Source organism: Schistocerca nitens, chromosome 7, assembly GCF_023898315.1.
Source record: "Schistocerca nitens isolate TAMUIC-IGC-003100 chromosome 7, iqSchNite1.1, whole genome shotgun sequence".
Lineage (NCBI taxonomy): Eukaryota > Metazoa > Arthropoda > Insecta > Orthoptera > Acrididae > Schistocerca > Schistocerca nitens.
The window spans coordinates 374,057,875-374,083,824 of NC_064620.1; the positions used below are offsets into that span (position 1 = coordinate 374,057,875).

General features: G+C 37.9%; 1 long non-coding RNA gene across 1 annotated transcript; it reads left to right on the top strand.

The window, feature by feature from the left end:
* LOC126195816 (uncharacterized) lies at positions 1 to 25,949 on the top strand. Its single transcript, XR_007538613.1, has 3 exons — positions 1 to 71; positions 2,799 to 2,919; positions 25,682 to 25,949. It is a non-coding gene; the product is annotated as an uncharacterized LOC126195816 (long non-coding RNA).
* The last annotated feature ends 1 nt before the right edge of the window (position 25,950 follows it).

A 25,950-nucleotide genomic window follows, 5' to 3' on the forward strand; every position in this document is an offset into this window, starting at 1 on the left:
CATGGCCCGACTGATAGATCTCGTGCTACCGACTAATCCGTTTGCGGTTACAGCTTCGTCACTACACATAGGTGGGCCATTTAGATTTCTTGACAACAGTATGCGTATATATTGGACAAGCTACACAGTGCCTGCGGATAAACAAACACAACGAGTACTCTGTCGTGTGTTTATAGTCGATAATCTCTACCAATATGTAAAAACACACTTCATCTAATTATCAGGAAGAGTAATTAAAGCGGAAAGAACACTTACATAATGGTGTAGCGCAATCTGCACGCTGTCTCATTTGCTGTGCACTGTCTTCCTGGAGGCGAACGCTGTGTGCGTTAAAGCTACTATCGCACCGTAGTCGATAAAATATACCTGCGACTCGTCGTATTGTTAGTGATTAGACTTGATAATGGTTTTGCCGTTGATACCTACATATGTAAATAACACATTTGTTCACTATTGACAATAACAACTCGAGTGAGGTTGTAATAACGCTTGTTTGACGAAGTAATTACTTCTGAATCGCGCAGGTATGACAGAAGCGTAGAATTACGCCGTTCAGAATGCTGTTGGTACCTACGAATTAGAATCGATATATGGTTGCGAAACTATGGGCACATATTCAGGCGTTCGCAAGGACGGGCAGTAAGCGGAATTATTCGTACAAACTTAAAATTGACAATCGGCGCGGTGGCTGATGGGAGTGGCCGTAAATGGGAACTGCCTTCACTTCGAACCCATAAGCCACCACGCCAGTTGTCAACTTTGTGCGGACACTATGTCATTGCGCCGTACTACACTACAATTAAAGTAGATCGGCACTTTTGTCTAATAATACGCCTCGGCCACTACCATTTTTCCAGGATTTAGTCACATAAGAATATCTAAAATCCAAGTTGTGTCTAAATAAACCACATTTAATTCTTATGTCTCATATTTTCATACAAACATAATCTCATTTGTCCTTCTTTGAAACAATGTCCTCCCGTTCAAACATGATAACGAATTCTGGTACATTTTAAAAATAAATTTCATACAGGGTATAATTTTTCTCAAAAGTAGAGGACTTGGCTTGGGGCTAGGGATCGGATAATGGACTGAATTTTCATGTAGCTTTAGTTGCCAGCTATCTCATACTAAAGCCCTGGACCTTCATAGAGGAGGTACCATCCTCGATAACCAGACAGAAACAATTTACCTACCATCCATTAAAACAGTTCTCATATGAAGCATGGTGTAATAGCCGACCATGTACTATGTCCAGTTGTTCAGTGCTAGTACTTTTTTGTTGGCGGTGTCGAAATTCGGTGGTGTACGACGAGACCTAAAATAGGGTAAGACCGCTCAGTCAGAGCAAGTTTCAAATTTTTGGTTTACAGTTGCAAAATTAGTACCTGCATGTGACAAAGCAGTGTTGCAGAATGTTAATGATGTAAGTTTCTACAGGTGTATGCATGGTGGGGCGTAGGGGTAACTTTACTCCTCCCCCTTCCCCCTCAATGAACCTGGAGTCCAGAATTTCTTTCATTACAGAATTATCATATGCTTGTGAGAATGAGAGGATAATCAACAGTTCTCTGAGATCTAATAATGTTTTTGTGTCATCTATAAAATTTAGTTATTGCAGCATAACACATCTCGAAACTGAACAACTCATTTACATAGAAAAAATGACAATTTTAGAGTATTGCCCTCTCCTGGATAAATTTCCTTGGATGCTAGTGTAAGTTTCATGTTAAATTTACTGAAAATTAAATGTCGCTATTCGTTTATTCATTCATAGAGTCCAGAAGATCACATCAAGGAGAATCTTCGGGCATATGGTATGCATTAACATAAGACAAAGATATCCTAAGAACTTTATCTGCACACCACAGTAATAACAAACTATCACGATATTACTTAATAGTGTTCCCTCTTATGTCATCTAAATTTAGTGGAGTAAATTACATAATACCTTGACAAAAGTTGCTGTTCTGTCAATTTTACTATTCAGCTGCTGTTCACATACTATTATAAGCCTAGTATTTTCTTGATTACAGCAATACTTTTCAAAGCAAATGTTTTTTACATTTGTACATGCTGAATCCTATTTGTAATACATTACTTGTCATATGCCTTTATAATGAACACTGCTACTTGCCATGTAGGTAGAACTACTTCTCACTCCCTGGATATTCAAATAATGTGTACAGATATATAGCAGCCTGTTTGTAATTTGCATTTGAATTAGTAGTTATTTCCTATTTCTTGCATTATGTTAGATGGGAGCTTGTTGTGTATCTTACCACCGAAGTACATAACTCCATCCTGAACCTTGGACAGGGAGGCAAAGTCTACATGAAAACTATTTTTGGCTTTTATTGTGACATTTCAGTTGAAACTGTGTCCTCTATGGCTCAGTTGGACAGAGCGTCTGCCATGTAAGCAGGAGATCCCGGGTTTGAGTCCCAGTTGGGGCACGCATTTTCAACTGTCCCCGTTGATATTTATCAACGCCTGTAAGCAACTAATTGTCTGGATTTCATTGTAATTTCATTCTTTGAGAGCTTCAAGATCACCAATGGTGTCTGTTCTTTTGGACATCTCCCAAAGAATGGATACCATCTTCATATATTTATTATGTGCACTTTGGGTTAATAACTTCAGTTCCAGTCATCTCAGCAATATGATACTCCTGTGATAATTTGCTTATCATCAGCCGGCTCTGTTTTAACATTTTGCTTGCACATTTCGTCGCCTTTTTATTTTCACTGTCAGAGTTTTCTCCTTCTCATAAACAATAAATTTAATTTTATTTACAGCAAGCTGCCACTGCCAGATAACAGTACCCCTATTTTAAATGGAGCATAGCTTATCTAGTCATGTGACCAAGTCAGTTCTCACTACGGCTAGATCTAGGACTCACTTTAGTGAATGACATATGTGAGTATGATCAGAAATAATTTAGTTTTGCAATTGTTACATTGCTTGGAAGCCAAATGTTTCTATGTCAGTTAATGAGCTGAAGAAAAAAAGACATACCCAACACCTTGGAGCGTGGAGTCTGTGACAAACTCCGGAATACTAGTGCTACACAAACACAGCATAAACATGGCTGCATAAACATGGCCTACATTCACTCATTCACACACCATTTTCTGTAAATCTCATCATAAAGGAGAGCCTATACAGGGTGTTACAAAAAGGTACAGCCAAACTTTCAGGAAACATTCCTCACACACAAATAAAGATAAGATGTTATGTGGACATGTGTCCGGAAACGCTAAATTTCCGTGTTAGAGCTCATTTTAGTTTCGTCAGTATGTACTGTATTTCCTCGATTCACCGCCAGTTGGCCCAATTGAAGGAAGGTAATGTTGACTTCGGTGCTTGTGTTGACATGCGACTCATTGCTCTACAGTACTAGCATCAAGCAAATCAGTACGTAGCATCAACAGGTTAATGTTCATCACGAACGTGGTTTTGCAGTCCGTGCAATGTTTACAAGTGCGGAGTTGGCAGATGCCTATTTGATGTATGAATTAGCACGGGGCAATAGCCGTGGCGCGGTACGTTTGTATCGAGACAGATTTCCAGAACGAAGGTGTCCCGTCAGGAAGACGTTCGAAGCAATTGATCGGTGTCTTAGGGAGCACGGAACATTCCAGCCTATGACTCGCGACTGGGGAAGACCTAGAACGACGAGGACACGTGCAATGGACGAGGCAATTCGTCATGCAGTTGACGATAACCCTAATGTCAGCGTCAGAGAAGTTGCTGCTGTACAAGGTAATGTTGACCACGTCACTGTATGGAGAGTGCTACGGGAGTACCAGTTGTTTCCGTACCATGTACAGCGTGTGCAGGCACTATCAGCAGCTGATTGGCCTCCACGGGTACACTTCTGCGAATGGTTCATCCAACAATGTGTCAATCCTCATTTCAGTGCAAATGTTCTCTTTACGGATGAGGTTTCATTCCAACGTGATCAAATTGTAAATTTTCACAATCAACATGTGTGGGCTGACGAGAATCCGCGCGCAATTGTGCAATCACGTCATCAACACAGATTTTCTGTGATTGTTTGGGCAGGCATAGTTGGTGGTGTCTTAATTGGGCCCCATGTTCTTCCACCTACGCTCAATGGAGGACGTTATCATGATTTCATACGGGATACTCTACCTGTGCTGCTAGAACATGTGCCTTTACAAGTATGACACAACATGTGGTTCATGCACGATGGAGCTCCTGCACATTTCAGTCGAAGTGTTCGTACGCTTCTCAACAACAGATTCGGTGACTGATGGATTGGTAGAGGCAGACCAATTCCATGGCCTCCACGCTCTCCTGACCTCAACCCTCTTGACTTTCATTTATGGGGACATTTGAAAGCTCTTGTCTACGCAACCCCAATACCAAGTGTAGAGACTCCTCATGCTCGTATTGTGGACGGCTGTGACACAACACGCCATTCTCCAGGGCTGCATCAGCACATCAGGGATTCCATGCGACGGAGGGTGGATGCATGTATCCACGCTAACGGAGGACATTTTGAACATTTCCTGTAACAAAGTGTTTGAAGTCATGCTGGTACGTTCTGTTGCTGTATGTTTCCATTCCATTCCTTTCTTTGTGTGTGAGGAATGTTTCCTGAAAGTTTGGCCGTACCTTTTTGTAACACCCTGTGTAAAAGCAGCCTCTTGTGAGCTACTTCTGTGAAGTATGCTAACAACAAATTGAGTAGTGTTCATCTGTTCATTCTGATAATTATGGGAATTGCTTCTACAGTAACTTAAACATGTTTATGAATATTATGAGGAAAAAAGCAACTCTGTTAGTTACTGCCCCTGCTTTTCTTCTGCTCAGCTATTGGTTTCATCTGATACTTTAGACAAAGCATTTGCGTATTTACACAGACTACATTTCATGGGAAAAACCTGGAAACATGGAGTGATCTTCCATGATTCATCTATGGAGGAAAATGCAGCAGTTGGAAATAGAACATGTCATTTTCTGTGCAAGAAATGACTTAGGCCTAATTTTTGTGAAGTTTGGACGAGTGTCATCTCTGTGAGTTGTGATTATCTTGAATTTGATAAGATTGATATCATTCAACATATAGAAATAGGTATAAAAATTATCAAATGCTCTGGCATTGCTAAACAGCAGTATGTCATTATGTCATTCTGGGGACAGATGGATAGACTTGTTGCAATTGTATGCTCTTAACAGTCATATGTACCTGTCAGTAGTAGTGTGATTTCAGTAACTTGACTACATCCAATAGACAAAGGTTGGCCCTGGGTTACACTTCTTATAAACATCTAACTTTCAACAAAACACCAAACGAAAGATGTAGGTTTCAACAGAACTGTACAACTTTAATCATGCCAATCAACATTAAAAAAGTATAAGACATGGAAATAATGCAAGGTATCCATTAACATAATCAAATGAGATTGTATGCAAGCAAACAGTACTATATGGTGTGTGTGACAGCTTTGAGTGTGGATTACTGATACAAAGTAATTACAAATACTCATTACTATTATTTGTGCGCCCTTGAAGAGTACATTTAGACTAAACTTGATGTCCATTTCCCTGTTGTTTTCTCTTTATGTTCTGCCCAAACTTGTCTCATTTGTGTGCTGTGTTTCTGCTTCTGTTCTTTGGGCCATGGGCCACTTTAGGTCCTGTGTTCTCTTTGGTTTTTTTTTTTTTTCCCCTGTTCGTCCAGTGTTCCTTCATCCTCTGGCTGTGTTCTTGTCATCTCTGTTTGGTCCATTGTGTTTATTCATTGTGTGGTATCTCTTGTTTGTTTCTTCTGATCAGGTTCCTAAGGAGTCTTTTATTCTGTATTGTTTCCTGTATGATGTTGAGTTGTTCCATGTCATTTCTTACTTCATTCATCCATTTGTGTGTGTGTGTGTGTGTGTGTGTGTGTGTGTGTCTAATATAGGGGCCCACCAGACAGTTTACATCTATATTCTGCAAACCACTGTGGATTGCATGGCAGAGGGTAAGTCCCATTGTACCAGTTAATGGGGCTTTTTCCCATTCCATACAAGTATGGAGCACGGGAAGAATGATTGTTTAAATGCCTCTCTCTGCATGCTGTATTTAATCTAAATCTATAGTTCCACCTCATAAATCAATCTGAAACTGTTACATTGTACCATGAAGTTAAAGCTTATTTTCTAATTCTCCAATTTTTTGGACTACAAGAAAAGATAGTTAAAGTTTGTTATTTCATCTCTTCCAAATGTTGCCTTGTCTCTAAATAAGATTGAATATACAAACCAGTATGGTGACTTCTGCAACAAACAGTGGGTCTAAGACTGGCTGACAGAAAGACCCTTCACATACCGCATATGGTATGAGATATAGTCCGGACTATGGTGATGTGTTGTGTGTGTATACTTGTATCTACTTAGCCAGTCTCCAGAATGTGTTCTTTTTGGTCAGGTATACAAGCAAATCTTGTTGTATAACTTGATCCACTATTTGTGGGGCTCTGGATTGTGTCTCAGAAACATAAATGTAAACCGTAACAAATGTTGGATGACTTAACTATTTTCGCTCTGAAATCATATTTTGAGAACAATTATGCAGCCTCACATCTATTGCCATTTGTGCCGTCATACACAAAAATCATGTCTGCATGTTTGCAAAATGAACTTCCTGCCTCAATTAAACAGAACACGTTTAGCTATCTCAACAACTAGACACACATGAGATGTCTAAGACAGACTAACCTCATATGTAAAGGGTGGATGTAATTAAAATTTTGCTAATTGAGAGGGCTGCCCATAAAAAAAAGAGTAACTGAAATCGAATGAAACATTGTGGGAACATTTGTAAGGACATGAGGAAGAGAAATGACAAATAAATCATTGAAAGAGACACAGTTTAATCTCCACTTGGGGAGGGGGGGGGGTAACATTTGTTTAATTGTGTATCATGCTTACATTCCAGGTTACAAACATTGCTCAATCTGATGATCATCTGCATCCACGACAGCCTGGAACCACTCTTGGAATTGCTCTTACCATGGTATGTTTGTGACACACCTGGTGCACTCCTTGAAGAGCACACATTGTGTCCAACATTCTCAACCATGGCAATAGTAACTTTTTCAACAATTTGTGGTGCAGTTGGTCACTGGCCTTTCCCACGAGCAATTCACAAATCACGAGTTAATTTGAACTTCCAAATCAACTCCATTGTGGGAGTGGAACTCCTCATATTCCATTAATCCTTGATACTCGCAAAGAGCGGCAGCTCTATTGCTGTTGTTTTGATAAAAGAGCTTTAGGTGAAAAGCTCTGCTCACCTTATCCAGACTCATCTTGACTGTCTGCAACCATAATGCATAATGATGCTCATGTTTCAATCCTATGTCACCATACAAGTACTGGCACCTAACAGCAAGTCATAACACTACCACTGCTAACAATGCAAATCCTGCAGCACACAGTCTGGACATCATCCCTACAAAGTTGGGTATCCATACAGTAAATAGTTTTCCATCTACACTGGCTCAAGTAGCATTGTATCTTAAAACCACCCTGTACATAAATATCAAAAATAAATCTCTCTCCATAGAAAAACATCTTCATTAAGGATACAGTTAGTACATCAACAGATTGTCTCCAGTTAATATTATGGATTGATTATCTAAATCTAAATCCAAACTATGCAAACCATTGTGAACTGCATGACAGAGGGTACTTATGAGTTTAATGGTTATTATGGCTTCTTCCAGTTCCACTCACATACATATGGAGCACAGAAAGAAAGATTGTTTAAATGCTCCTGTGCATGCTGCAGTTAGTGTAATTAGTCTAATCTTGATCTCATGATACCTAGGGGAGTGATACATAAGGGTTTATAGTATATTTGTAGAGTCATCATTGATAGGTGGTTCTTGGAACTTTGTAGGTGGGCTTCCTCAGGATAATTTATGTTTATCTTCAAGTGTCTGCCAGTTCAGGTTTTTATCATCTCAAGGATACTCTTCCATGGGTCAAAAAACCTGTGATCAATTATGCTGCCCTTCTCTGTATACCTCCAATATCCTCTGTTATTTCTGTTTGGTAAGGACCCTCACACTTAAGCAACATTCTAGGATGGATCAGATGAGTATTTTGTAACAAAGATCCTTTGTGGACTGATTTATTTCACCAATGAACCAAAGTCTGCCACCAGCTTTACCTCCAAATAAGCCTATGTCATTGTTTTGTTCAATATCCCTACAGAATGAAATTTTCACTCTGCAGCAGACTGTGTGCTGATATGAAACTTCCTGGCAGATTAAAACTGTGTGCCGGACCAAGACTCGAACTCGGGATCTTCTGTGGAGTTTGGAAGGTAGGAGATGAGTACTGGTGGAAGTAAAATTGTGAGGGGGGGGGGGTGTCATGAGTCGTGCTTGGGTAGCTCAGTTGGTAGAGCACTTGCCCACACAAGGCAAAAGTCCCAAGTTCGAGTCTCGGTCCGGCGCACAGTTTTAATCTCCCAGGAAGTTTTAACATCCCTACAAGTTATTACACACAGGTATCTCTATGAGCTGACCCATTTCAGTTGTGACTTGCTGATATTGTAGTCATATAACACTATGTCTCTTAGTTTTAGGAAATGCACATTTTAACTTTCTTAACATTTAAAGCAAGTTGCCAATCTTTGCACCACATTGAAATTTTAGCAGGATCAGACTGAACATTGGTGTGGATTTTTTCATAAGGTACTTTATTAGAAATAACTGTGTCATCTGTGGAAAGTCTGATGTTACTGTTAATATTGTATGCAAGGACATTAATAAACAACATGAGTACCACCACACGTCTCTGGGACTCATCTGATATTACTTCTTTATCTGTTGATGATTCTCCAGCCAAGGTAACGTGCTGCATCCCCTCTACAAAGAAATCCTCAAACAGTCAAAAATTCTGCTTAATGCCCCATACCATGATACTTTTGAAATGAAGTGTAGGTGTGCAACTAGTTAAATGCTTTCTGGAAATGAAGAAATACTGTGTCTACCTGACTGCCTTTATCCATGGCTTTGTGGATGTCATGTGAGAAGAGTGTGAGTTGGGTTTCATGTGATGGATATTTTAGGGAATCATGTTGGTTGACATTGAGAAGGTAATTCTATCCAAGAAACCTCATAAAATTTGAGTTTAGAATATGCTATAAGATTCCAAAACAAATTGATTTTAAGGATATTGGTTGACAATTTTGTGGATCAGGGCTGCCACCATTGTTGTAGATTGGCGCAACTTGTAGTTTTTTCCAACTACTGGGTGTAGTTTTTTTTTGAGAGATCTATAGTAGGTTATGGTTAAAAAAGGGGATAATTCAGCTCCAAATTTGGTGTAGAATCTGACAGATTTTATCTAGCCCTGGAGCCTTGCTTGATTTTTGTGATCTCAGTTCCTTCTCAACACAACTTTACTAACATCTATATCATCTAAACAGTGGTGCAAGAATTATATTGGGGCAGTACTTCTCATGGATATTTCTTTGTAGAGGAACATTTGGAAATGGAGCGGAGCATTTTTGCTTTTGCTTTTCTACCCTCAATTTCATGTCCTGTCTCACCCATCAGTTTCTGGACTTTAACACTGGTACCACTAACAGTTTTTACATTTAATCAAAATGTCTTTTGGTTTTGTAATAGTTTTTTCAATAATATTCTGCTGTGATAGTTGTAGAAGACTTCAAGCATTGCCCTCTTGACAGCCAAATGTGTTTCATTCAGCATCCCTCTATCTACAGCCCAATGCTTTGTTTTACATCCATTATGCAGTAGTTTCTGTTTCTTCAAAAGTTTCTGTACAGTTGGTTGCACACCATAGAAGGTCTCTTCCTTTGAGTTATGTTATACTAGGCACACACCTATCATGTGCATGGCCAAGTATTCTTTTAAAACTGAGCTATAATTTTTCTATATGCTTATGTCCAGAACTAAATGATTCACACTTCTCATTGACAGATGACACTACTGCCTCTTTATCCACTTTGCTGAACATGTAAATCCTATTTATTTTAGTTGTCTTTATTATTTTGGTAATCACTCTTGCTACAACTGCCTTATTGTCGCAGATACCAGTTTTGATGTGGACATCTTCAAAGAGGTCAGGTCTATTTGTTGGCATTACACCAAATGTAGTTCCATCATGGGTAAGCTTCTGATCTATTTGTTCTAGGTAGTTATCAGAGAACATATTTAGCAAAGTTTCACAGGTCTTCTGGCCATGCTCATCTCTTACAAAACTAATATTTCCAACTGATTGTTGGATGATTAAAGTCTCCTCTGATGATGACAATATGACTGAGGAACTTACATATCAGTGAGCTTTATTTAGTTTTCTATAATGTTTTTGGCTACATCTGGAGTAAGTACTGGGGTCCACAGAAGGATCCGATTATAAGTTTATGTCCACCCTTGATATTTCATATTTACTCATCAACCACTGATCATGTACATGGACAGGTTTTGACATGTATATAGTAATAAGATTTTACATTAAGAATTAAATTCATATTTTACATTAAAATTAAATGTTACATTTAGCATCACCATAGTGTTATAGAATTATTCTACTTCATACACACAGCTATTGATTAATAGATTCTGTACATCCCTCTGAAAAGGAATTGTATGATAGGTGTCTCACTGCAAGATGTAGTTTATTATATAGCTTCATGCCAGCATGTTTAAAATAACTGGCATATTCTAAATCTATATTATTTCTTGTTCAATAATTGTGGATAGAGCTACTGTAAGTTCAAGTCTCTGGCTGATTTTTCATTGAGAAGAGACAGGCTTTAATAAAGTGGAAAGCTACAGTTGATATTTTTAGTTCTTTGAAATGTGACTGGCAAGACTGTTTGGAATGTCTGTAATTGTTCTCACTGCATTTTTGCCACATAAACATCATTTTTGCACCAAGAGTTGGGCTGTCATTATAACTCACAATCAGAATCAATTTTTTTTTGTATATTTGTTTACATAGATGTTTTTCTCATTTTTATGTAACTGATATGCCCCCAAACTTAATAAATGTATTACTGAAACACCCTGTCGGTGGAATTAAAATTTATTTCCTGATTCTTCACTTTTAATGAATACTAGTTAATGATAATTTGCAGTCAATTCTGACAGGCAAATCATGTGTGAAAATGATGCTAATTACATTCCAGCTCATGTAATGAGACTATAGTTAGCTATCTGAAACACTGATTCAAAAAATAAATTGTACTAAGCTACATTTGTTGAGATATGAAACGTTGCAGGAAGTTTGGAAAAGTGGGGTTTGGGAAGGGGGCAGAATATACTTTCAGTACATTAGTAAATGAATTATCAGACTGAGTAAACGTTGGCTACAATAAGAACAGAAATGTATAACTGATCACTTGTGTCTCATTATTACAGCCTGTCATTTTTTGTAGCATTTTACTAAGACCCAGAACATGTCAGTTTCACCATCATGAACAAATAGCCTATTGCGCCTTAACAATCAAACTTGTGATTTATTCCTGTAACAACTCCATTTATTCATTTTTATCTTTTGAATACTAATTTTGAGAGGGAACAAACTGCAGTAATTCCATTTAAATTTTACAAGAACTTAATTGTAGCTCCATCTGAGGAACACTAAAAAATTTTCAAGTCAGTTTGGGCAGTTGGTGTAAGAGATTAATACTTGGGTTCACACTTTCAGGCCATACAATGTGATGTATAGCTATGAAAATAAGCTCACTCAAAAACTTACTGCTCATAGGTAAAACAGAAAAAGTTGATAAATTTTGTCATCAAATCAACTTAATTACAGATTTCAACATATGAATCACAGAAATCAGAAACAGAAATGCAACAGCAAAATGTGCGTTGAATGAAAGAAAAGAACAACTCTTAGTGAGCAGAAACAATAATCTGTCAACACAGAAAACACTTAGAAGCTAATGCGACACATTGGACAGAAAGAAAAACATGTAAATACTTTCTGTGTTGAGTCACATGAACTGTGGGAATCAAGTATGTGCTAATAAAAGGACACAGGTAGACAACAATATACCCAGAATCTGTGTCAGTTGGAGGGCGGGAATGCATATCATATTACTTTTGTGCAATATGGAGGAAACAAAGGACAATTTCTTGAACAATAACACTCAAAACTATTGAAACATTGTATTTGTTAATCACCAAACACACCAATGCTACCACCTAATACATACCTACAATCTTCAATGCACATAACTGAGGAAGTAGTTTGTATAAGATTTTTATATATTATTTGCTCTCAGGTAGGCAATGTGAATACTTTTTATAATCATAGTTTTAGTAGTTTTTGACACTGACTAATGAGATGAAAAGAATATCATGAATTGAAGGTACAAGGCTATTGTAATCTTTTAGAGTGCAGAATGATCTGGCATTTTCAGTCCAAGGAGAATAGGCGAAAAGTTTTTATATTTCATGACAAATGGCTCCAGATATTTTATTAAGACAGAGCAGACAATGACATATGCACTCTGAACAGACAGTGATATATGCACACTCAATATGTGATATAACTTGGTGATCTCTGATTTTATTTCTTTGTTTTGCTTACACATGTGAACTTCTGGGATCCAAAATTTTTGCCACTGATGAACCATTACCTTGGCAAGTGATAATACTTCCAGGTGTCATGGGAAAACTGCCTGTCCTTCTCAACTCGGGGCCTGAGTGACATGTTTCCATTAAGTGTGGACCCAGACCTCCTACTTCTTCTCACAACAGGTGAGCCCTGTGACCTGACACTCTTCTCTAGCCTTCCCCAGCCAATTCTTCTTACTTTCATGATGAAGCAAATTGCGAAAGCTACCGTTGTTGTTATGGTCTTCAGTCCAAAGACTAGTCTGATGCAGCTCTCCATGCTTGACTATCCTGCGCACGCCTCTTCATCTATCAACTGATGCCTTCTTTTAGTCAAGTTGTGCCATAAATTTTGTTTTTCTCCATTTCATTTCTTCACTTCAGTACCTCCTCTTCTGTTACATGATCTACCCATATAATCCTCAGGAGGAGGAGGAGGAGGAGGAGATTACTATTTAACGTCTCATTGACAACGAGGTCATTAGAGCACAAGCTCAGATTAGGGAAGGAGGGGGAAGGAAATCAGCTGTGCCTTTTCAAAGGAACCGTCCCGGCATTTTTCTGAAGTGCTTAAGGGAAATCACAGAAAACCTATATCAGGATGGTTATACACGGGCTTGAACCATCATCCTCCCGAATGCAAGTCCAGTGTGCTAACCACTGTGCCAATTTGCGTTCGGTCTAATCTTCAGCATTCTTTTGCAGAACCACGTTTCAAAAGTTTCTATATTCTACTTGTCTGAATTGCTTATTGCCCAAGTTTCACTTCCACAAAAAGCTACACACCTTCAGAAAATACTTCCAAGTACTTGACCGATTCTGACATAATTACTGTGTCATCAGCAACCTTGAAGTTTTTAACTCTTCTCCTTGAACTTTAATTCCCTTCTATGTGTTGTCAAAAGATTTCTCTAAATCTACAATAGCTTTGAATAGTTTTTCTACTTTTAAGTGTTTCATTGACATTGCTCCTGAACTAAAGATCGCAAACTTGTGTGAACCCATTAAAGTGGGTAATGGTGTCAAATATTGTGAACAGAAGTGTCAGAGCTGGTACTGTGCCTCCATCATGAAATTCTGCTGGTCAAATATCTTATCTGCCGACAAAATAATGATGGAGTTATTAGAACTGAGAATGTGTGTGTGTGTGTGTGTGTGTGTGTGTGTGTGTGTGTGGGTGGGTGGGTGGGTGGGTGTGTGTTTAAATAAAATTTCATCAAATGTTCAAATCTTTCAATTAAAACACAAGTAATACAACTGGAAAGCTACAATGATTACATGGGGATATGTGGTTGACTCACTTACAAAGAACATAGATGAGCCAGCCACCCTGATAGTACATTAAAAACTTCTCCCTAAAATTTTAGGGAATAAGGCTGACATTTCACAGAATCTTAAGACATAATACAGTTGTCACACTGTCAGATAAAACAGAGCTAATCTGTAGGTAAACTAGCTGCTATCCTCTTGTTTCAGGACTATATACAAAGCAAGTGAGCATAAATGGTGAAATCCTGCAAACATGTTGAAACAGGGTCATTCTGTAGTAGTTTTGGTGGATCAAACTGGGAGCGACAGCAACACTCTTTATGGTTTGGTTCAATGTAAGATCTTCATTAGAAAATAACAATGATCTGCAGACTTACGAAGTCAATACTGAAGGTCGGTCTCTCTCTCTCTCTCCCTCTCTCTCTATCTCTCTCTCTCTCTCTCTCTCTCTCTCTCTCTCTCTCTCTCTCACACACACACACACACACACGAACAAACAAACACACAAAATGTAGGATCATCTGCTATAAAATTTATGATCAGAAAAGTCAGTTCAATTTGTGCTAAACATAGGAGAATCTCTGCACTGATACACAGTTAGTTAAGTTTCACGTTCCATGGATCATTTACATGATAAATTTTAATGATGTGGAATGAATCATTTTATATTAACATCACAAATTATTTTGTAAATGTGCCCAAATGCTTATCATTTACTGTAAATATGCCCAAATGCTTGTCATTTATAAGTGTTTATTATTATTAAGAGAGACATACAGATGTGACTTAATAATTCCTACCTACCACCTTCCATACATGACAATAACAGAAATTTGTAAAGTCATTAAAACTCGTGGCTGCAACATTGTGCACACCTTTTTGTGCTCAACGCTACATTAATGTGGCATAATGAATGTAGTTTTTTCTTCTAATATTGTAATTATGTACGTCATTGTTCCCTTTGAACAGCAATGGATTATTTACAACAAATTTCATAATGGAATAAATGTACTGTGTAGCAGTAGCCAGCATGTCAAACTCCTTAAACAGATGTCTACAAGACGAGCATGGGTGAGCACCTCATGTTATTCTTACAGCAAATTTTTGCCCAATAAAGATTTACTATCTTAAAGATGTGTTACCCCATACCATTATTACTGAATGAAAATATGCAAAGTATGTCAACTTATTGATTTGTCTCTCCCCAAGATCTGCAATGATTCCAAGTGCAAACCTTGCTGAACCAAGTTGTTTCAGGAGTTCCAAAATGAGCTTTTTCCAATTTCAGTTATACTCTTTATAGACACCAAAGAATTTCGCTCTTTATAGACACCAAAGAATTTCGAAGTTTACAACATATGTATTATATTTATCACTGATGTAGCATCTCTAGATGTGCAGATCTGGGTATGTTATGACTTTTTTAAATTGAAGGTGAGACCATTCACAGAAAACCACTGAACGACACATCTAAGAACTTTGTTCATCATTCATTTTGTTTCTGTATGTATGCTTGGAATTATTACAATACTAGTGTCATCGCAAATAGAACTAATTCTTCTTCTTGTATATTAGATGGGAGATCATTTACACATATGAGGAATGATAGCGGACCTATGATTGAGTGTTGTGGAACCCAATACATGATTTCTCCTCAGTCAGTATAATGTCCCTGGATTACATTGGTTGAATTGCTAACTACAACTATCTGTGTTCTCTGGGTTAGATAAGCCATTATACATTGGTTGGCTGCACCACCAATCCCGTAAAAACTCAGTTCACCTAGGAGAATATTGTGATTAACACAATTGAATGCCTTAGATAGGTCGCAGAAAATACCAACCATTGCTGTTTTATTATTTAATGCTTGCAAAATTTGGGGAGTAAACATGTAAATTGCATTCACATTAGGACAACTCTCCTGAAATCCAAACTGTGATTTACTAAGGCTATTACTGTTGCTCAGGTAAGACACCATTCAAGGATACACCACCTTCTCAAAAATTCTGGAAAATGATGAAGCAGGGTGGTAATTATTAACATCTCTGTACCTTTCTTGTGGAGGGGTTTAGGGTTTAACAATGGCATATTTCAGTCTCTCTGAAAAAATACGTTGAGTTAGTATTGCATTACCTATCTCAGATAAGACAGGGCTTATTATAAAATCTTTAGTACACCATTGAAAACACCATCAAGTTAAGATGAGATTTTATTTTTGAGAGAATATATAGTTTTCTTAATTTCAGCTAGAGAAATTGCTGATACATCCATATGATTGAATTTTATGAGTTGCTTTTTCACCATACTGCTGCTAAGTTTCTTTTGTACTGTTTGTCCCTATGTTTTCTGCACTAATTAAGAAATGATTATTATATATTTTTGCTATCTGTGAATCATCCTTTATAGCCCTTCCATTCAATTCAGTGGTGATGTCATCCTGTTGTGTGGTAGGCCATCTTGTCTCTCTTTTCACTACACTCCATATAGCGTTAAGTCTGTTGTGGAAAATCCTTACACTTTTTGCATCTGTCATTCCATGTTATTGTATGATATATATTTTTTGGTGACACATAATCATCGTCATCATCTGTCACTTGGGCCTTGGAGACCATATGCATTCTCTACATTCCTCTTCCAGTGCTCTCTGTTCCTGGCTTTTGTATTCCATTCTCCTTTACTCTGGCCCAATGCCGCCGTGTCCTCATCGATGTCATCCTTCTATCTGGTTTGTGGCCTTTCTCGCTTCCTTCTGCCCCCTATGGCTCCAGAGAATGCTACTTTAGGTAGCCGTTCCTCCTCCATCCTAATTAGATGTCCAGCCCACATCAGTCTCCTCCTCTTGATCCTTTGACTAATATCAGCTTGTTGATGTAGCTCCTTCAGTTCCTGGTTTTTTAAGTATTCTCCACTCCTGGGTTTCTGTGTCTCTCTTGGGTCCAAAAAGTCTCCGTAATATTTTCTTTTAATAAAATAGTAATTTTTGTTCACCTACTTTTCTAAATGTGAAGCTGACCCATATAGAGCTACTGACAGAATTACACTCTGATATAGCCTAACTCTGAAGCTTCTGGAAACAGCTCTACTGGATAACACATCTTGTAGGCCAAAATAAGCTTTATTCACTGCTGCTATCCTCGCTTTAATTTCAATTTCCATTTTATTCTGTTCATTGATGATGCTTCCCAAATATTTGAAGGTGTCTACTCTTTTAAAAGTGAGATCATCAACTGTCAGTGGCTACCATCATTGGGTGCCTTACTCACGACCATGTACTCTGTTTTCTTCTCATTAATTTCTAATCCTGCTTTCCTTGCAATGTTTCTGTAGGAACTTGTCATGAGTTGTACTTTTCCTGTGTTTCCACTTATTAGGCCAATATTGTGACACATACAAAAAAATAATAATGTAATGTAGACAGCTGAATATCGGGCAAAGATCTATGCCTTTGACTGGCACACACAAGCGAACAGGGGTGTGCACCCCCCTCCCAAAACTCACCAGGACATTTACTATTCATTACACTTATGGTTAATAAGAAATAAGTTTTAAATGAAATCTGATCTACAAAACGAATTCAGTTCAAAAGTGTTTATCGAATTAGACTCGAACACAACAAAGGGCATCATGAATCAGCCAAACAAGAAGTATGTTAAAATAAAATTTTATTTATTGTCGAAGTTAACATCATTTTCTACTTGAGTTATGACTAACTATTTATATTTAATTACTTTGGACCCAACTGAAATGTTAACATATAAAATAAAACCGGACTAGTGCAAATAAGACTTCCACTCTAAGGGTACTGTACAAACCTAATTATGTATGAAATGGGAAGCAGTGGCATTTTTTCAAAGCAGCTGTTTTTTTCCTAATGTACATATATAAAGTAATCTACAAATAATTGCCATAATTAGTGTTGTGGGTGGATCGGTGCAAGTCATAATCTGCAGTGGCTGCTTCTCACTGTTAATGGTAATGCGACTTGTTCCACATTCCTGAAGACTTTCCTTCATGATGGAATTTAAAGAACAAAATAAGTGAGCAAATGAACAAATCTTAATGTTAACTACCCAAAACATTTTACTCAAGTTATACATTTAATGTCATAAAATTGCCAGGTTTGATGCTACTTTAAAAATAAGAAGTAGGAGGAGACTTATTTTCTCAGTTTTATTAAGTGACTGCTTTTTGGCAGAGGTATTTAACCTAGTATAACATCAATATAGCTAGAAGATAAAAACATAGAGTTCTTTCTTGAATAGCTTCAAATTATCAGCAGCAATCCATTGTATTGTGGCTGTTACTATTATCTTTCCATTAATTTCTCTTTATATATGCCTGTTTCATTTGACTCTTTAGCTGAGGAGTGTGGCTGACTGTCATGTGGAGGGCCCAGGTTCAAATCCGGGACTGCCAAGAATTTTTCCTTGTTGGGAGGTCTGGAACAGGGTCCACTCAGTCTCATGATGCCAGCTGAGGAGCTAGCTGAATGAGAAATAGTGGCTCTAAGATATACAAAGCTGCCAGTGGCTGGTAGAGTGGACCTAACTCTCCTCCATGCCGCATCCAGATGACATCATTGACTGAGGGTGCCACGCTGGTCGGTCTGTCCCAGTTGACTTGTTTTCAGTCAGAGCTATGCAGCTACACCTGTTTCAACGCGTTCCCCTTCCATACCCATTCTCTTCTATCTTGGCACCTGACTATCCTTTTCCTAAGCTTCTGAGCAATTTTGTGGTGTTTTATGGTAAATCAGAAATGTTTGTCTATGAAGTGTGTCAAAATTGTCTTTGGTGAATCATTTTAGGTCAAGATAATCAACTTTCCAAAAAAGAGATTAACTAACTACTGACTTGTTTGGAGAACTGTGCAACACAGAATTTAGCTTTTATGACTGATGAAATTGTTTGAAGTTTCTCTATCAAGTCTGATATTTCATGTGCAACAATTAAACATATGTTCCACAGTGTAGCACAAATTCCCTGGAGAGAAATTGATTCCAGCACTCATGAAGGGAAAAAAAATATCTCTGATACAAGCTTTAATACTGATGCAGGGTTTAATATTTGTCAAACATTTCACAACCATCAATGAAGTTTTTGTACGAATGACAGTACATAATGAGTTAAAAGTAATACATATTTTTGGTGCAATATATGTTTTTTTTTACAATATATCATATTCAAATGAACAGGACAATATTCTTTCATGAAACAAAATTAAGATCATATAAAAACACACAAAATTTTGTGTTGTGAAAATTATTTTCACAGATTTATGGAATAAAATTTTATAGTTCTATACACAACCATTAATATTGCCAGCTTTATGGAACAATATGGTATATATAAAATTTATGTTAATGGAAGCTCACAATTATAAAATTTTAAGTTGATCAATAACTTTAAATACACTATAAATGAGATCTGAACTGAAATATTGGCCTAACATGACATTTCAGGCAGATAATAGCAGAAAAATGCCCACCTTTTGAAATCAAGGGTTTCTTCATTCATCAAAAGAAGGGGAAGAGACGGCGGAGGGAGGGAGGAAGGAATGGTGTGTGTGTGTGTGTGTGTGTGTGTGTGTGTGTGTGTGTGTGTGTGTGTGTGAGGGGCTGGGGAAGAACACACCTTTTTTGTGATTTATAGCTACAATAAAGAAATAAAAAAAGATGCTTTATGATTGACAGATTGAAGTGGCATGGCACACTGTTGCCAGTGTGCAGCCAGTCACACTTAACAAGGCTCTGTGTATATCAACAAAGAGCCAATAAGGTGAAATGCGCACTCTCAAAGTTATTTTAATTGAAGTATAAGTAGCTTCTGAGGTTTAAAACTGTGATACTCGACAGTGTGATGTGTTGCATAAAGGAGTGCTGCTCTGTTGCAGGTCTTCAAATCACACAGTTTACAGTTGATAGCCAAGATGCATTTAACTGTGTTTCTATATGGGAGGAAAGATATGTAATAACCTAAAATAACCGAAAGACTCTTTTCAACCTTGCAGGGAATGATAGATTACTATTTGCCATTCCAAACCAAGATGCTGGAGCTGGTGGCCATGTGTGCATGATGTGTGCTTGCTCATGTGTGTAAATGGTGTGTGTTTGCTGACGAAGGCTGTGGCTGATAGCTCTATGTAAGTGTCTTTTAATTGTGCCTGCCTGCAGCTTGTGTGTCTTCTTTATAGTGAGTAGCAATCTATCTTTTCCTACATTGTTGATATTCCTACCTGGAGTTACCAATGATTGATTCCACATACTCTTTTTCATTATAAAAGAAAGAAAAGGAAGGTTCCAAAAGCTAGAAAAGCTTTTTTAAATATCACTCACTCTATCTGCTGTGACCTGTAAGCAGACACTTTTTCTACCTTTATATTTGACTGCAATTTCATTTCAGGCCATTTTCTCCTTGTGAGGCATTTATTACATTCTGTAATAACGTTTGCTTACTCCAATTTCTCAATTTTCTGTGAGATACATCATCAGAGCACAGGTCCATAACAATGTATTATGGTACTGCAGATTACTTCAGAAAATGTGATCTTTCCTTTTTGGTCATAATTGGTTTACATGTATCTATAAAGGAATGAACCTTATTTTATCTGTATGATACTGAGGTATAAGGCATTACTTTTTTAATAATTATACACTTACAAAGAACATAAAATTCCCATCAAATAAATTTCTGTTCAGTAAACTAATATTAGTAATCAAATTAAAAAATAGCAAAAACCACTACAAAATGCATATCCTACAGTGCTGAATTGCTGAAATGCAGAAGCAATAAAACACTAACATCAAGAGAAATGAAATAATGTTAGTAGTGGTTATTTAAGATAGTTCACATAAAGCATTATCAAAATACAAAGAAACTGAGCACAACTTGTATAGTAGTCAGCTTATAAACGTGACTTTGTTCTGTCAAGGTGAATGGATGAGTAGCTGAGATAGCAAGTACTACATGTACTGGAATATATCTTTCATAAAATCCAGCTGTATTTGGCAACAGTCACTTTGGTTTGGAATCTGCAACATGACTGCATATCATATTTCTCATTGATAGGTATCTAGGACAATCTTTGAAGAGAGAGTTTTATGGAAATCAAATTTTCTGGTAGAGACACAGTACCTGTACATAATTTTTCTACCGTGGCATTATTTCTGTGGTCTTATCTCTTATTTTGTGTAAAATGATTGTGATTTGTAGGACTTGCCTTCTCTCCAGATACTCCCTAGCAAACTGATAGACATAAAATGTCACATGGGCATACATGCCATTCATTTGCAACAGGGATGAACCAGCTATATATTGCCATACTTCAGCAGTATTTTATGCATCACTAATTATTCCCCCCCCCCCCCTTTCTGTTTCTTGTGTGCCCATCTACCCATGCTACCTTAGGACTCCATTTTTAAGACATCTACTCTCACATCAAGCTGTCAAATGCCTCAAAATACTTATAAGAACAAACCAAATACTTTTTAGGAACCTAGTAGTTTCTGTACTTCTATAATTTTCTCATACTTGCCTCACTCTTGATTCTTTCTGGTTCTCCCTTTGTCCTGTTGTTTCTCCTTTCCCCACATCCATCATACACATTTACAATTTCTGTGGACTCATAATCATTCTGCATCATTGTTCTTCTAATCCTAGTTTTAGAAGTGTTATAGGTGCCTGAAGAAAATATGGTAGTACAGCCAGATATAACTGTTGAAAGTTTCAGATTATGAACCTACACAATTCTCCCCCTCCCATTGCTGCCTTCATTGATTACACTTGGCTGCACATCTGTGATTTCTTCAAACAGCCATACTATTGAGAAAACCTTAAATTGCAAGTAACTGCAAAGAGAAAAATTGGTCTTAACTACTTTAACAGACTCACTCCATGCAAAAAGTACAAGTGCTACACAAAGCTAAATTCTATGCAAAAACATCTTCCTAATTTCTTGGAAAGCACAACGTGGAGGAGTCCACAATAATAATAATAATAATAATAATAATAATAATAGTAAATCTTTTGAAGAAGCTAATGAGGATTTGCTGGGCACAGCCCCCTGTTTATCTTGAATGAACAGCAGTGGCAGCTTGGGAAGTATGGCGCTGCGTTCAGTGAAAACTTTTAAATCTTTGATCTTTTCTGTCAAATCATGACAGAGAACAGCACATAAATGGCTGCAGGCACTGTAATTGACCAAGTATGGACACTGAAATATGAAAAAGGCAAGGAGGAAAAAGAAGTGTTGGCAATGGTACGGTGGGAGAGAAATGCAGAAAGAATTCAAGAATTTCTGATATGGATAATTCTCTCCATCATATTCCAAAACGGAGATGTGCTCTTATCATACTCCTTGAATCTTGTACCATTTAGTAACAATAAGAGAAGTTAATATATTGCAATAATTACATTTCAGTGTGAAACAATTTATTTACAAACATTCTCATCAGACTAAAACTGTGTTGAAACCAAATAGTAATTACATAAGACTAGATTACAGATCTAGTATACTGAATGTATCTAAATCAATGCTACTGCTTCTATCAAACTGCATCAGGATAATGAAAATTAATGACTGAAAGAAGAGTCAGGCAAGGATGTTCCATATCACCTTAATTATTATCATGAGGAAGTTTAAAGATTCGCAAGCTGTAAAGAAAAACAGAATTTATGCTAATGCAAGAAGTCTCAATACTTTCATTCTGATGATGAAATTCTGCTGTTTGCTATTAGTGCAGATAAATTTCAACAACAAATGGAAGAAATTAATGGAACAAGTCTGAGAGTATGGTAGAAATCAGTTATTATGAGACTAAAATAATGTGTAATCTACACCTCTAAAAGAAAATAGTACAATTCAACAATGAAGTCACTGAACCAGTCAATGAATTTTTGTATTTTGGGCAACTGAAGACTGAGTGGACAATAAAAATTGTATTGAATGCTTTTTGTAAACTGTATAGTGTTTTCAAATCTTAGCTTACAATGAGTCTGAGAAGGAAACTTTACAAACAGTTTACATTACCAGTTCAGATTTTTAATAGTGACATATATACAACTGATGCTAAATTTATTCAAATGCTGAATGTTAGTAATGGAAGATGCACATTTGGAATTGCTAGGAGTAAAGAAAAATAAATACATGACTCGATGAACAGACTTGGAATGGGTAGGGCATGTGGCCAGGCGAATGGATAACATATGGACCAAAGTGGTTTTTCACTAATTTCAAATGGTAAGAAGCAACCAAGAAGACAACCTTCCAGAAGGTGCAGGAAGAAGAAGAAGAACTGAATTCCAAATCCAGATCTTTAAATTTTGTAAATAACTATCAACCACCTACACAGCTAACACACTGAGCTTCATTTTGCTGCAATCTCTCTTCTACTTTTCCAAACTTCATCGAGGCTCTCTCACAAGACTAATACCCTCAAGAAACACATGGAAAAGAATGTTTAACCACAGCCTATATGTAGGTTTCTCATTGAAACCAAGTTTAGTAAGGTTGGCCTCCAAGAACACAATGGTAAGGTAGAGGATGTAAAGTAATGTGCCACAAACATCTCGAAGAACCGAGTCCTCACTCTATGGAAGACAGTCATGTGTTTGAGACATTCCTAATGAAATTCAGATTTAACTGACATTGATGTGTGTCAGACATTTTGAGCTGGGTCTCTAATGTATTGTTTATTGTACGAGTACAACCTTTGCTGAAATAATGGGTTCTTCCTCCCTAGTTAAAAAATCATTTCTCAAGATTCCTAATGGACCAGTTCTAATGAAACACAAAACTGTGTACATGAATATGGTAAACATAATATCTTGTTTTGAGCCTGTTACCTAGTCTTGTACAAATTTACTTGTTGCCACAAAGAGGAAACATTCTCACTGAAAAACTGAGAAGAAAACTAAACCCCACATAAAATATCATACACCATCCTGAATTTTCAATTGTTTCATTTTACACTAAATATTAGTTACTTATTTATCTGAAGATATTTATAAATAAATACATAACATATTTGGAAAATCATCTGCATTCTGGACTACACAGCAGTGAAAATGCTGCTGTTTACAATTAATATACCAGGTTTGAATTGCTTTTACCTGTGGAGTCAATCCCCACTAAGGTGAATAAATTCTCTTAGTTTTTCTTCTTGCAGCTATTAGCATGTGGAGCACACATATGATCAATGTGACACATCTGGGATCTTTTGCAAACCCTCTGAATTACTGCCACTTATCATTTGCATTTTTACTATCTGTGTATTATCTGTTTGAACCAGTTTCTTCTTTGCTGCTGGCAAACCTTTTGGGGTATAAGGTCATGGTCCACGAAACTCTTCTGTTCCTAACAGAGGTGTTGCTCCTCTGTTGAGTCTTGCAGACTCAATGTGATGCAATGCCTTTGAAAATGTTCAGCAGAGTTCTGCGCAAAATGTTAGAAACAGAAGAGTTTCGTGGACCACGACCTCATACCTCAAAAGGTTTACCGGCAGCAACGTACTGCTGTCATGAAAGCCTTCATTCCAGTTTCTTCTTTGTTGGTCTATAGATTCTCCAGCTCCTCTGCAGTTCTTCCTTGTTTCCTCTCAGTCTCCTGCTGAATAGATGCTTTCACTACCACACTCAGAGAATGTTTCTTATTACAAAATTGTTAAGGCTTTCGTGGCCACTTGTTGACAAACTGCCTATTGGCTTCTGTCTCGGGTTCTTCGGCCGACGTTCATGTAATGATTTTTCTGACGTTTCGCCAGCACGAGTGGCTGGCATTGTCAAAGCTTCACCCTCCATTGCCGGTGGTGAACTGGAGGCGAGCTCGCGGCCGCAGACTATATGTACCTGGCGCGCCAACGTCCGAGGGCTTCTCCGCGGTCATTTCCGGTGCGGTTCTCCTCTTGCTACCTGCGACGGTCGTTCGCTGCAGTACGGGAAGCCAGGATCCGTTTACCTTAAGGCTTTCCTCTTTCTTGTTGAAACTGTTCGCGTGTTTTTGGATTTCTACAGCTTCTCTGAACAAGCGCGTGTGATAGTGCTTCTCTACAGCCAGAACTTCCGTGTCGGCGAATTTTATAACGTGGTCGGTCTCATTCAGTGCGTGCTCTGCCACGGCCGATTTCTCCACCTGCCCCAGGATCAAAGGACGATCCGTTAACACCAGGATCAAAGAGCATAAGCGACATTGCAGGTTGGGGCAGGTGGAGAAATCGGCCGTGGCAGAGCACGCACTGAATGAGACCGACCACGTTATAAAATTCGCCGACACGGAAGTTCTGGCTGTAGAGAAGCACTATCACACGCGCTTGTTCAGAGAAGCTGTAGAAATCCAAAAACACGCGAACAGTTTCAACAAGAAAGAGGAAAGCCTTAAGGTAAACGGATCCTGGCTTCCCGTACTGCAGCGAACGACCGTCGCAGGTAGCAAGAGGAGAACCGCACCGGAAATGACCGCGGAGAAGCCCTCGGACGTTGGCGCGCCAGGTACATATAGTCTGCGGCCGCGAGCTCGCCTCCAGTTCACCACCGGCAATGGAGGGTGAAGCTTTGACAATGCCAGCCACTCGTGCTGGCGAAACGTCAGAAAAATCATTACATGAACGTCGGCCGAAGAACCCGAGACAGAAGCCAATAGGCAGTTTGTCAATGTTTCTTATTATTAACTGGTCCAACCTACACATCCCACAGCCTGTTTCCATCAATCTTCTGCAGCTTCTCTGACTATGATATATTTTCTGTCAACATGCAAGAATTGTGATATGCTGGATAGACAAACATTCTACTGTTTCAGGAATATGTTACCAACATTCATTTGGTAATTTATGATGGTGGTGCGGGAGATTTCAAAAGGAAAATCCAAATGGAAGTACATGAGAAGAAAAGGGAAGGAGTGTGCTGCTTATTGAAAAACTGAGGAAGTACTAAACATAAACAATCTTACTTGTAGTAAACAGACACCATGTTTAAAGAATTAACACTCTTTGTAAGATTAGCTATCAGCTTAAAAAATCTACAGTTTGAGAAAGAAAGCAATACAGTTAAACTGTTCTAAACAATTCA